We start from the raw sequence: 11,888 nt of genomic DNA on the forward strand, positions 1-11,888 counted from the left end.
AGGTTAAACATGTCATTAGATGGGTTACATTGGAGCAGACCCCTCCAAGGGGCCTTTCTGCACCTACCGCTGCTCTAGAAACCTCCCGAGACCCTGCCTAGTGCCAGGGAGAGCTCAAGAACTGCTGCCCCCCACAACTCCTCCTCCTCCATCCCATCACCCAGCTCCCAGCTCCCCAGTTCTGTCCCCATGAGCTCAGCCCCTTCCACTCCCCCTGCTCCTGCTCCCTCTCCTCTTCCCTCCCCAGGTAACAGAGAGCAGCCACTTCCCACCACCCAGGAGGAGCTGCTCGTCCTGGGGCTGTTGGGCTCCCAGGGCCCAGGCACCCACCTGCATAGGAAAGAGGTAAAGGGGCCATTGAACGGGAGCAGGCAGCAGGCAGGGGTTGGCCCTGCTCACCTTCACCTTCATGGGAACCAGGCAACAGCACAAGGTGGGCACGGGCTTTGCATCTGGTCTCCAGGCTCCTGCCTCCTTCATCCATACTCTTGTAAAGAGACCTTGTTCTCCCCTGGCTGCCACCCAGGGATGGAGGTAGCTCCTTGCAGGCTTCAGACCAGCACTTCTGGGGATAAGGCTGCACTCCTGTTTCTCAGGACTTTCCAACAGACCAAGTTCCTGGCTGATACAGAACCATCCTCACATCTGCCTCCTGCGCCAGGGAAAGACCCAGCTGATGGGCTGGAGCGTGCCTGGTCCCATCCCATCACACTCAGATTGGGATTGCCTCCAGGGCTGGGGAGCTGCCGACTTCTGGGTGGCCAAAGGGACGGCCTGGTCGGAGCTTCCTGACAGCCCAGGGAGTCCCTGCCCACAGGAACAACCCCTTGGTAACACTGGAGGAACACAGAGAAGCTCTGAAACCCCCACAGCCCTGCTACCAGCTCCAGGGACATGGGACACAATGGGAGGAGGAGACACCTCAGGGTCTGGATCTTCAGCAGCCGCCCCACAGAACCCCCTGGGAAGCTCTGGGGTGGCTCTTTCACGCTCACTTGGTGCCTCAGCATTTGCAAAGGGAGCCAGCAAAGCTCCTCTTAAACTTGTCATTGGCAACCACGCACATCAGGGGATCCAGGTGTAGTCAGCACCTTCTCCTGGGTGCAAGAGCATTCCATAGTGCTTCCCATCACACCCATGGCCCTGCAGATGTGCAGGGGCCAAAGCAGACAGCAAAAACCTCCAGTCACTGGTATCACCTGCACCGCTTCTTGCCTCTGGAGCTTTCCTTTGTTGCTTCAGCAAAGGCAGCTCCCAACAGAGCTCCTCAAGTCAAGGAAACAGCAAAGGGCAGAACACGCAGAACTCAGCCGTGAGCAGGACAAAGCCCTGCAGAAGGGTCCCCAGGGCAGGGATGATGGGTGCAGCCCCTGGGGCATGCGGCCCACGCTGGTGTTCATGAAGATGGGGGAAGCCAAAGGCCCCAAGGACCTGGGAGCAGCCCCTGTGCTGACCTGCAAGGGGTGGAGAAGGGAAAGCAGCAAAACCAGCAGAGCTCATCCTCTGAAGGCTGAGCTGGGTCAGAGGCTGAAGCAGCAGGGGAGGGTTTTGGGTGATCTCTGACCCTGTGGCTGTCACCACGCGTTGCCCGCTGTGTCCCAGCCCCTCAGGAGGTGACCTGGCAGCTGGAAGGGGTCGAGTCTTGCTTTTCACATGCAAATACGTGAGCTCATGGGAGCCCCTCAGAGCTGCCACGCTGGGCTGGACTTGCCCTGACTGTGCTGTAAGAGAAAGAGAAAGGGCACAAAGGAACTGCAGGAGCAGCCGCAATGTTCACCACTGCTAACAGCTGATGGGGGAAGGTGAAAGAGATGATGCTGTTCCTGCTTGGCTCCCAAAGCCTCTGCCCTGAAAATCACCAGTGAGATCCCAGCATCACCCACTGTCCTGGTTTAGCAGTAGCAGTCATTTTTTCTACTGGTGCAGTGCTGTGTTTTGACTTTTGGCCTGGGAATAATACTGATAGAGCTGATGTTTTCAGTTGCTGGTCAGAATGTTTACCCTGAGCAAGGACTTTGTGAGTCTCATGCTCTGCCAGGGAGGAGGGGAAGCCGGGAGGAAGCAGGGACAGGACACCTGACCCAAACTAGCCAAAGAGGTATTCCATACCACAGCACGTCATGCCCAGGAGGTAGAACTGAGAGTTCCCGGAAGGGGTGGATCATGGCAGGTGGGGGCGAGGTACCAGTTGGTGAGCGGTTGTATTCTCTTCCTTGTTATTTCCTTTATCATTATTATTATTAGTGGTAGCAGTAGTGATTTGTGTTATACCTTAGTTATTAAACTGTTCTTATCTCAACCTGTGGGAGTTGCATTCTTTTGATTCTCCTCCCCGTCCCTCCAGAAGCGGAGGGAAGAAAGGTGGGGGGGGGAAGTGGACTGCGTGGCTCTGATTTACGGCCTGGGCTTAAACCATGACAGTTCTTTTTTGGCGCCCAACGTGGGGCAGGAAGGGTTGAGATAACAACAGATCTGACTGAGGCACAATGCTGATTTATGGGCTCTCAAAGTTGTTCTTTTTGATACCACAGTTTCTGTATGTCGTAGCTTGCTTGGAGCCGGTATTTGCTGTGTCAGTGTTTATCAAGTGTGGGCCTTGGGCTAAGGTTCTTGTTTCATTGTACTTTATGGTAATGGCTTGCGATATGGGGGGGCTCCGGCAGCAGGGCGGGATGGACGTGGCCGTGGACTTGTACCTGGCCGTCCCGCTGCTCTTCACCGTCCTGGCCCTCGTCCTCGCGTCCGTCTTTGTGAGGCTGCAGGGAGCTGAGGGGGAGCAGCCCCGGGAGCCGGCGGCGGCCGAAGCGGCCCGGGAGAGCGGCCCCGGGGACCAAGCGGCTGCCGAGGAGGGGAAGGAGGCGGCTGCCGAGCAGCGGGAGGAGGTGGCGGAGGAGCCGAGCCCCACGGCCGAGGCCAGCCCCGCGGCGGCCGAGAGCATTCCCCAGCAGCCGTCTGCCGAGCCCCGTGAGCCTGAGCCCCAGGAGGATGCAGGAGACCCCGCAGCATTTCCCAGCAAGGCAGAGGAGGAAGATCTGGACTCAGAAAAAGAGAAGCTGGTGGTGAGAAAGCCTTCAAGCACAGCAGCTACACCAGCCCCAGTGACAAGTACAGCAGCATCATTTGAGAGTTTTGAAGGTTTTGAACGGCCTTTGGGTACCCTTGGGACCTGCCTGCTGATTGTGATGGGGATCACCATGTTGGCACACACACAGAGTGTGTTCTACCCACGACCATTTTGTCTGCTCCCGAGAGTTAAGCAGAGTCAGGTTTGGGTCTTGTCTGGGTTTAGACAATACAGGGGGACCGAGAGGTTTTCCCCAAGGCTGGACAGCCATGAGTGTCATGGTGTGTGGGACAGTATGGGCGAGTATCTAATCCACTGGGCCCCTCCAGTGCTTTGGAAGAGTCGGAGATGGAAGGCAGCTGTGTGGAGACAAGTTGCAGAGACTGCTGCAGGGGAGGGTGAATTATTTTGAGCCTGATGGGCCCATGACACTTCAGGCCATCAGGGCAGAGATGCAACATAGAGATGGACTCATGATCGAGGGGTGGACTTTGCAATGGGCCTCTCCTGCTCTGAAAGACTGTTACAAGTGATGGTATATTGAAAATGTGGGATCTGAGCATGACATGAATGGTATGGAATAAGGGGTGGATACTGTCCTGGTTTAGCAGTAGCAGTCATTTTTTCTACTGGTGCAGTGCTGTGTTTTGACTTTTGGCCTGGGAATAATACTGATAAAGCCGATGTTTTCAGTTGCTGGTCAGAATGTTTAGCCTGACCAAGGACTTTGTGAGTCTGATGCTCTGCCAGGGAGGAGGAGAAGCCAGGAGGAAGCAGGGACAGGACACCTGACCCAAACTAGCCAAAGAGGTATTCCATACCACAGCACGTCATGCCCGGGATGTAGAACTGAGAGTTCCCGGAAGGGCTGGATCATGGCAGGTGGGGGCGAGGTACCAGTTGGTGAGCGGTTGTATTCTCTTCCTTGTTATTTCCTTTATCATTATTACTATTAGTGGTAGCAGTAGTGATTTGTGTTATACCTTAGTTATTAAACTGTTCTTATCTCAACCTGTGGGAGTTGCATTCTTTTGATTCTCCTCCCCGTCCCTCCAGAAGCGGAGGGAAGAAAGGTGGGGGGGGAAAAGTGGACTTCGTGGCTCTGATTTACGGCCTAGGCTTAAACCATGACACCCACCCTGCCATTCCTTCAGCCTGCTTTGTGACAGAGCTGCTCACAGACCTGCTCCCCCTCCTGCTGCAGACAGAGCAGCCCCAAGCATCCTCTGTGCACGTTGCTCAGCCACCAGATACCCAAACTTCTCCCCCATCCCAGCAAGCAGGACACCCCACTGGGTACGAGGTGCTGCTCTTCGTTCACAGCCTGTTGAAGGGAGCATCTCTGCTGCGTGAGCTGGGACTCCCTCCTGCAGGGAGGACCACAGGGTGGGTGGTTGATGCTGCTCCTTCCACTCACACCAGCTCATGCTCTTCAGGTACCTCCTCACTGCCAGTGCTCCCAAGAGCTGGCTGGGGACTCAGCATCCTCCAAAGCTGCTCTTTCCATTGAGCACAATTGTGACCCAAACCCACCCATAGCCCAGAGGGTGAAATCCGGATGCTCCATCCCAAAGAACTGCTCGGGACCAGATGGAACCAATCCCTGCAGGAAGGTTCAAGCATCAAAAGCTGATGCTTTAAAACCTCCTTGCAGGCTCCTGTCAGCAGCCAGCACCAGGGTGACTGGGGCTCTCACTTGGCTCATGTGGAATCTTCTCTGAACCATGTCGAGCCAAAAGGGAGTTTTTCTTGGAAAAGCATGGTTTAGCACAGAGCCTACGGCCCACGAGGCTACATGGAGCAGAGCCAAGAGCCTCGCACCCCAGGACTTCATCTACTACAGTCTGAGGCCACACGAGGTGACTTCCAGGGCTCAGGAGCAGCGCTGCACATCCTGGCCACAGCACTGTGAGGGGTGAAGCTCTTTGTCTCCCTCAGTGCAGTGGCTGTGCGGGTTTTGTGCTGCAGTCATTGCTGGGTGCAGTCCAGAGGATGTGGGTTTGTGGTGGCCTTGGCAGTGCTGGGGTAAGGGTCGGCCTTGATGATCTTAAAGGTCTTTTCCAAGCTGGTTGGCTCTATGGCTCTATGAGCTGTCTTCTCGGGAGTGCCTGTTTGGAGTCATTCCTTGTGCTGTGGCACATCCCTTCCTCCCTGGGGGGTCACCCGCTTCCCCTGCACGGGGCTGAGTTTGTCCAGGGGTGCTATGGAGGAGCAGTGGGCTGAAAATGCAGAATCAGACCCAAACCCCGCAGGAAACCTCAGTTACCTCAGCGCAGAGATGGAAGCCGGCCACCCTTGGCTACAGCTTCGCTCAGCCCAGTTAACTGCAAATACCAAGAGGGAGGTGAGCCCCTCCGGGGGGGCTGGACGCAGGCTGCTGGGTTGCATCGCTCCCTCAGGTCTCTGGGCTCCACACCACTGATGCTGGATGCTGAGTTCTCCGTCATCACCAGCTCCCATCACGAGGTGAGCTTCTTGGGCAAGACTTCCTCCACCAGAGCTGCAAAGCAACTTGAAGAGTTGCTGATAAGCAAAGCCAAGCCTACAGCATCCAAACCGAGAGTCTGGTCTGCAGACGTGTTCTCTGCATTAAAGGGTGGGAGGACAAACATTTGTGCTACAGAAGCTGCATCAAAGATGCTTTTCGCCACACTGGATCATCCCTTACCCCACCAGCTGTCCCTCTGGAGTGGCTCCCAGGCTGGGAAAGCCAAAACCAGCAGAGAGATGCAAGGCCTGAAAGAGAGTGGAGACAACCTACGCACCATGTATGTAAGAGGGCTTATTGGAAGTAAGGGTGAATGGCATTTACAGGGATAAATCCAGCATATGATCAGCAGAGTGAGGCATCCCTGCCTCTTCATTCCCTAAGGGTGCAGCAGTCAGGACATCTGCCTGCCCTGTTCAGGTCAGTCTATCCCCATTCAGGTGCATCTGTCCAGCTTGTGCAGTGGGGACAGTCCTACCCTGCAGCACTTCAGGTTAATTCAAACACACTCCAGCAGAGAGCAGGGAACATCCAGCTCCATGTCCTGCCTAGAACCAGGGCAGGCTCAGCTCCAGGAAAACAAAGTCCCCACCACCCAGAAACACCTTCTGAATAGTTTCCCTCCTGACACCTTCTCCATTTGTTGCTCTGTTACTGGTGGGGGCACCTGCATGGACTGGGGTGGGCAGGGGATGCCTCGGGAAATAGCCCCAGTGTCCCAGAGCTGGGGCACATCTTTGCAGAGGGTTTATGCTATGGAATGTGCAGAAAGTGTTAGCTGCTGCTCCTGCCCCTTTTCCCCAAACCATCCAAACACAAGGCATGAACTCCATCTCCCGAGCCAAAAGCTTCATCTCCCCTAAGAGCAGAGGTCTGCATCTGAGCTACTTCCCCAGCCTGCCTGGGGTAGAGGATTGGGCACCTCAAGAGCAGGGTTCAGCCAGCTTCCTTTTGATGTTTACCCTCGGAGGAGACAACCCACAGCCCCTCATGTGCCCCTCTGTGCTCACAGGGGTCTGGGGGTCCTAATTCAGTGCAAGGGGCAACTCCTGCCATGGGTGAGCCAACACCACAACAGGAACGATTTGCAAACAACTGAGCAGGAGACAAATCCCAGCCTGGGTTGTGTTGGAAGGGACCTTAAAGCTCCTCCAGCTCCAACCCCTGCCACGGGCAGGGACACCTTCCACCGGAGCAGCTTGCTCCAAGCCCCTGTGTCCAACCTGGCCTTGAACACTGCCAGGGATGGGGCAGCCACAGCTTCTCTGGGCACCCTGGGCCAGCGCCTCAGCACCCTCACAGGGAAGAGCTTCTGCCTAAGAGCTCATCTCAGTCTCCCCTCTGGCAGGTTAAAGCCATTCTCCTTGGCCTGTCCCTACAGGCCCTTGTCCAAAGCCCCTCTCCAGGTTTCCTGTAGCTTTAGGTATTTGGAGGCTAAAATGATGCACATTTGCAACGTGCAAATGTATCTGGTGGCTACTTCTGGATAATGAATACATCGTCTATTGCAGCTCCCTTCCCTACCTACTTCTGGATAATGCCTCTGTGAGCCTGAGTCAGGTTTATAAATGGTTGGCAATGAGAAGAACAGGCAGCACTTGAGCCAAACATTATGTTCAGCAAATAAGGTTGTTTTGCCATGGCCAGTTGCTGTTACAGCTCAGTGTCAGCACTCAGCACTTCCCATCCCGCATACAACTGCTACATGGGGTGGCAGAACACAACAACTGATTTCACCTCTAAAATCTCATTTTATGCCCAAAGAACAGACTCGAATAAAAGAGCAATATTTTATTCCTTTCCCATCTAGCTGCTCATTAGAAAGTCACTCTTACATTTGGCTCAACTGCTGGGAATGCTCCAAAGAAAGCTAATTACAAGGTCATTGCGTTCGGTGGCATAACTCCGAATCACCAGCTCAATGCTTTCCCCCTTCCACCCTGGAGTAACTCATTTAATAAGGGTGAAGAAAAGCAGAAGGAACTTGTCTGACTCCCAGTGAATAAGACTTAACCAGGAGCCAGCATTTCCAAACTGTCCTGAGCTCTGGGTGCAAGTTCTCTTGGGAATGGTGGCAAACTGGACACCAAGGATCTTCCAGTCGCTTTGGGAAATGCTGCTTACCGGCCACAGAGCCCTCGAGTGGAAGGAGAGGAGCCTGAAACCATTTGGAGGCTTCGCAGGGTTGCCCACGCAGGAGCAAGTTTCATTCTTCCCCCTAGAAATCTACTCAACCCTTTGGGAAGAAGAAAGAAAAGTCATTCACTGTGTTGGGGGGTAAAAGCCTCATCCCAGCCCTGTTGATCCCGCTGCTGGCTGAGGTGTTTCCATCCTGGTTCCTCACCACGCAGGGATGGGTTCCCAGGAGGAAGGGGCTTGTTCTTGCTCATCACGCCAGGCTCAGGGAGGAGGAGCAAGCTGCAGGTTGCAGATCACAGCGCCTGGAGGATGCCTCATGCCGGCTGCTGCGAGGTGCTAAGTGGGTGCCGACCTCGTGAGGGATGGGTGCCTGGGCTCCGTCAGCTCTCCCCACGCTCCCAGCGGATGCATCCTCACGCTTTCCGGATGATCCGCCCCGGTTTCCTCCAGTCCCTGTACCTCTCCCTGCGCACCGAGTGCACCAGCGGCCTGGAGAAGCTGGAGTGGTTTGATCTGGTGGTGTTGCTGCTGAGGAACAAAGAGAGACAGGGTTAAACTGGTGTGGGGCAGAGCTGGGGCACAACTCCTGCATCTGGGCTGTAGGGACCCGGGTGAGCCTCTCTGTGTGCCTGAAGCAGTGAGAGTGACCCTCCCTGTCTCACCTACTGGAGGTCCTGGGTCACTGCTGAAGTCCAAGTGCACAAATGTGAGCTCAGAACCCCATGAACAGCCTGTCAGAGCCACAAGGACCGTCCCCTCTGGCCAGGTGGGTCACTGGAACCAAACCCCTTGGCTCTTTGAAACTTCCACTTCAAATACCTTTGAGCAGTTTTCCTTCCATCCACTAAACCCAACAACGTGCATTTCCTTGGGCTTCTGCCACCCTTGTTACGGTCCATGTTCCATCACGGGGTTATGCAGGGGGAGAACCAACCACACCACATGCAGAGATGCCCAGGACACTCCAGGCTGCAGAAGCAGTGGGTCCAGGTCCACCTCAGGCTCTTCTGGGGTGCCTGAATGCTCAGCCCTGCTTGCCCTGGGCATTTCCACTCTCCCCAGGCACCATGCCTCGGGCTTTTCTTTCCTTCCTCCTGGCTAACACCTTCACTACCTCTTTTGGTATCTAGCTTTTGCTAGCCTGGCACAGTGAGCATGCACGTTCTGCTGCCAGAGCAGAGGGTGATGGGGGACACAGCGGCGGCTGTAGGAACCTGCAGCAGAATTCCTGCAGGGTGAATTCCCCTCCACATCCCTGCACAAAGGGCTGGGTCTGGCTATCGGAGACCCCTTCCCAGAGCCTGCTCAGTCACTCCTCCTGTGACCCCAGTGGTCAATAAACACCATCCAGACCCCGTTTCCCATAGGCGGTGGAGGCGAGGCTCGCGGTGAGCGGAGCGATGTGGGATTCCCGGAGCGGCGGATGAATGGAGCCGGGCGTGGGGAGCGCCAGCCACGCCAGGAGCGGAGGAAGGCAGCGCTGCGGGCAAGCTGTGAATGTGCGAAAAGCTGCTCTACAACAGCTCGCTACTATTGAACAGCCACGGGAGGAGGAAGAGCCCCGCAATCCCTGCCCGCGCCCAGGCTGCAGCCAGGGGAGCGCTCCCGTGTCCTCATTAACTCGCTGCTTTGTGACTTCATTCCCTAATTGCTTTTCAAGTTAATTACTTTTACCAGGGGAGGCGGCAGCTCAGGCGCTGCGGCAGGAGCTCAAGGCTCACTCCACAGTTCCAGGCTGTGCTGGGAAGCAGAGTGGCCTTAATCCATCTCTTCCAAGGGAGGTCTTGCTGGTGGCTCAGGTTTAAACTCTTAGGGGAAGGGTTTGGAACTGTCTTGGCAAGGCAAATCCTCCCTAAAGCGACAGCAATCCATGGATCCCAGACCGCACCAGCCCCTCGCTCTCGTTCCTCCCAGCTGCAGACGGTACCCAGCAGGGCTGAGTGTGCCCAGGGGGAGCAGACATCACATTCCAGCACACAGGAATGAGCTCACCCGGGTGCCCCAGATCCGTACTCCCAATGTGGTGCAGGTGTGGGCGTACAGACACCTCCTGACAATTCCATCCCAGCTGATATTGCAGCTTTCTTTATGCTTTCATGTTTGTGCTGCTTCGGCTGCAAGAGGACGGGCGATTCTGGAGCTGGGCTGCAGTGGAGGGATGGTCCCTGGTCCAACATTAAACCAGCTGGTGTGAACCTCACTTCATGGCTTTGTGCTGTGGTGCTCCTGGCCTAATGCAAGGCATGAGGAAGCTTTCCTGCACTGCTGAGCCACAGCTTGAACTCTGGAGAACCAGACCACAAAAGTGGCAATCACTTCTGAGCATTTTCTAAGCCTATACTGATGGGTGAACATCCGGCTGTGCTCTTTGAGCACTGGAAACCTGCCCCCGAGGGCTCATCACTCAAGAAAGCTTCAGCATCACTGCATGAGCCCAGACCACACCACATTCAGGGTGTCCATACAGGACAATCCTAATTCCACCAAGAAGATCCCGGTTCATCCTGTAATTTTCCAGTTTCTGGGCATGGAGCTTCACTTGTTCATGGTGCAACCTGTGACCGACCCATGCAGCACACACAGACCCGGTGGCTCTGCTTTCCCAAGCTGCCTGGCATAAGGAGTGGGTTTAAGGCAGGGACAGGTTGGGCATAGCCGGTTGTGACCACAGGCAGGGCAGGCTGTGTGATCCACTTGGATGGAGATGGCTGGGATCCAAGGGTGAGGAGCCCTGCACAACTCATCCAGCTTGGTCCCACTTCCCTAGATGAGGCTGGGTTAGATGGCAACCCCTGGAGATGTTTAATGGGGTACCCGATTCCCTTAGGTCCTCTTAAAAAACCCCATAATCAGTCCTATGGCACTAATCCTGGCTGTTTGATGAAAATCGCTTGGTGGCCTTTAGTAAATAAACTGATTCCTTCAGGTTTTCTGCACTGCATCTGTTTTGCTAGCACTGGGGATGTCAGACCTCAGTGTAAGTTACTGCCAATGCCTCCCTGCACTCCTCCCTGACAGCAGGGAATCTGCCTCTAACCTCAGTTATCACCAGCCAGCTCTGTCGCCTTCAAGCTATTTCTGCTGTGGAGCTGTCTCCACCCATGGCTGTGTTCCCAGGGCTCATCATCTCATTGTACCACACCAGACAGTGCAAGGTGCACTCCGGCTCTGCTGGGCTGGAAAAGCAGCCACTGCATTCAGGCCTGAGCTGCAGACAGAGGCCGGTGTCTGCTGGCTGCTATCTCCAGCAAGCCATGGCTGCGTCCTGGCTCCTGCTTCCTCTTGGTGCTCTCACCTCTGTGCAGCACCAAGCACCGTGGGGCTGGAATTGCAGCGGGGATTGCTGCACGTCAGAGGATTAGGATAAGGAGCTGTGAGCTCTGCATGCTGCTGCTGCTGCTGTCAGATCCAGAGCAAACTGGGTCACGGGCATCTTTTCATGTCCAAAGATACGAGATGTTGGTCTGTCATTGCCCAAGATCCAGCAGGAGGTGAATTTGGGGTGCTGGGGTGCGGGTCTCTAATCACACAGCCGACGGAGAGCTGTCAATATCTTTCTTTATAAGACCCCAACAATATTAAGACCAATTATTACAAGTGAACAAGGTGTAAGCAGTATTTGCAGAAACATCTGAATTTTAAGGACATGCAGCGCTTATCTTTAATATCCTTGTTTCTCCAGCTCCTTCCTGTTGTTGGGCAGAAAACAAGGCAGGGATTAGTGTAGTGGGCACAGCCCAGAGAGTGGGAGGAGACGGCGAGATAGTGACATGCACGCTAGTGATTTAACATGAAACACTCGGGTTGTGAGGAGTCTCTAGAGGTTTGTGCCTCATTGATGAATATCACGCATGAAGTGTAGCTCCTGGTGCTACCCACAGTTTGCTCTTCCAGGTATGCTGATGGGGAACCTGAGTCACAGGAAATACGCTGAGTTACAGCACATTTCCACACACAAAAAAACCCCAAATCACAGGCATTTTGTCTGCAAGTGTGTCAAAGGCACAGTCTGTGCAGACAATACAGGCTCAAAAGATTAACAGACCTTAATCCTACCTCTGTGGTTCACACACAATGGATGATACCCACACATACACAGCTATAAGGACTGAGGTACACACACAAAAGGCAATCTTCCCCACCCAAGCACACCTGAGCTATTCCCCTTTTGGATGCATAAGAGGCATTAACTCACCT

This window comes from Psittacula echo (genome assembly GCF_963264785.1).
Source record: "Psittacula echo genome assembly, chromosome: 16".
In the NCBI taxonomy this organism is placed as follows: Eukaryota; Metazoa; Chordata; class Aves; order Psittaciformes; family Psittacidae; genus Psittacula; species Psittacula echo.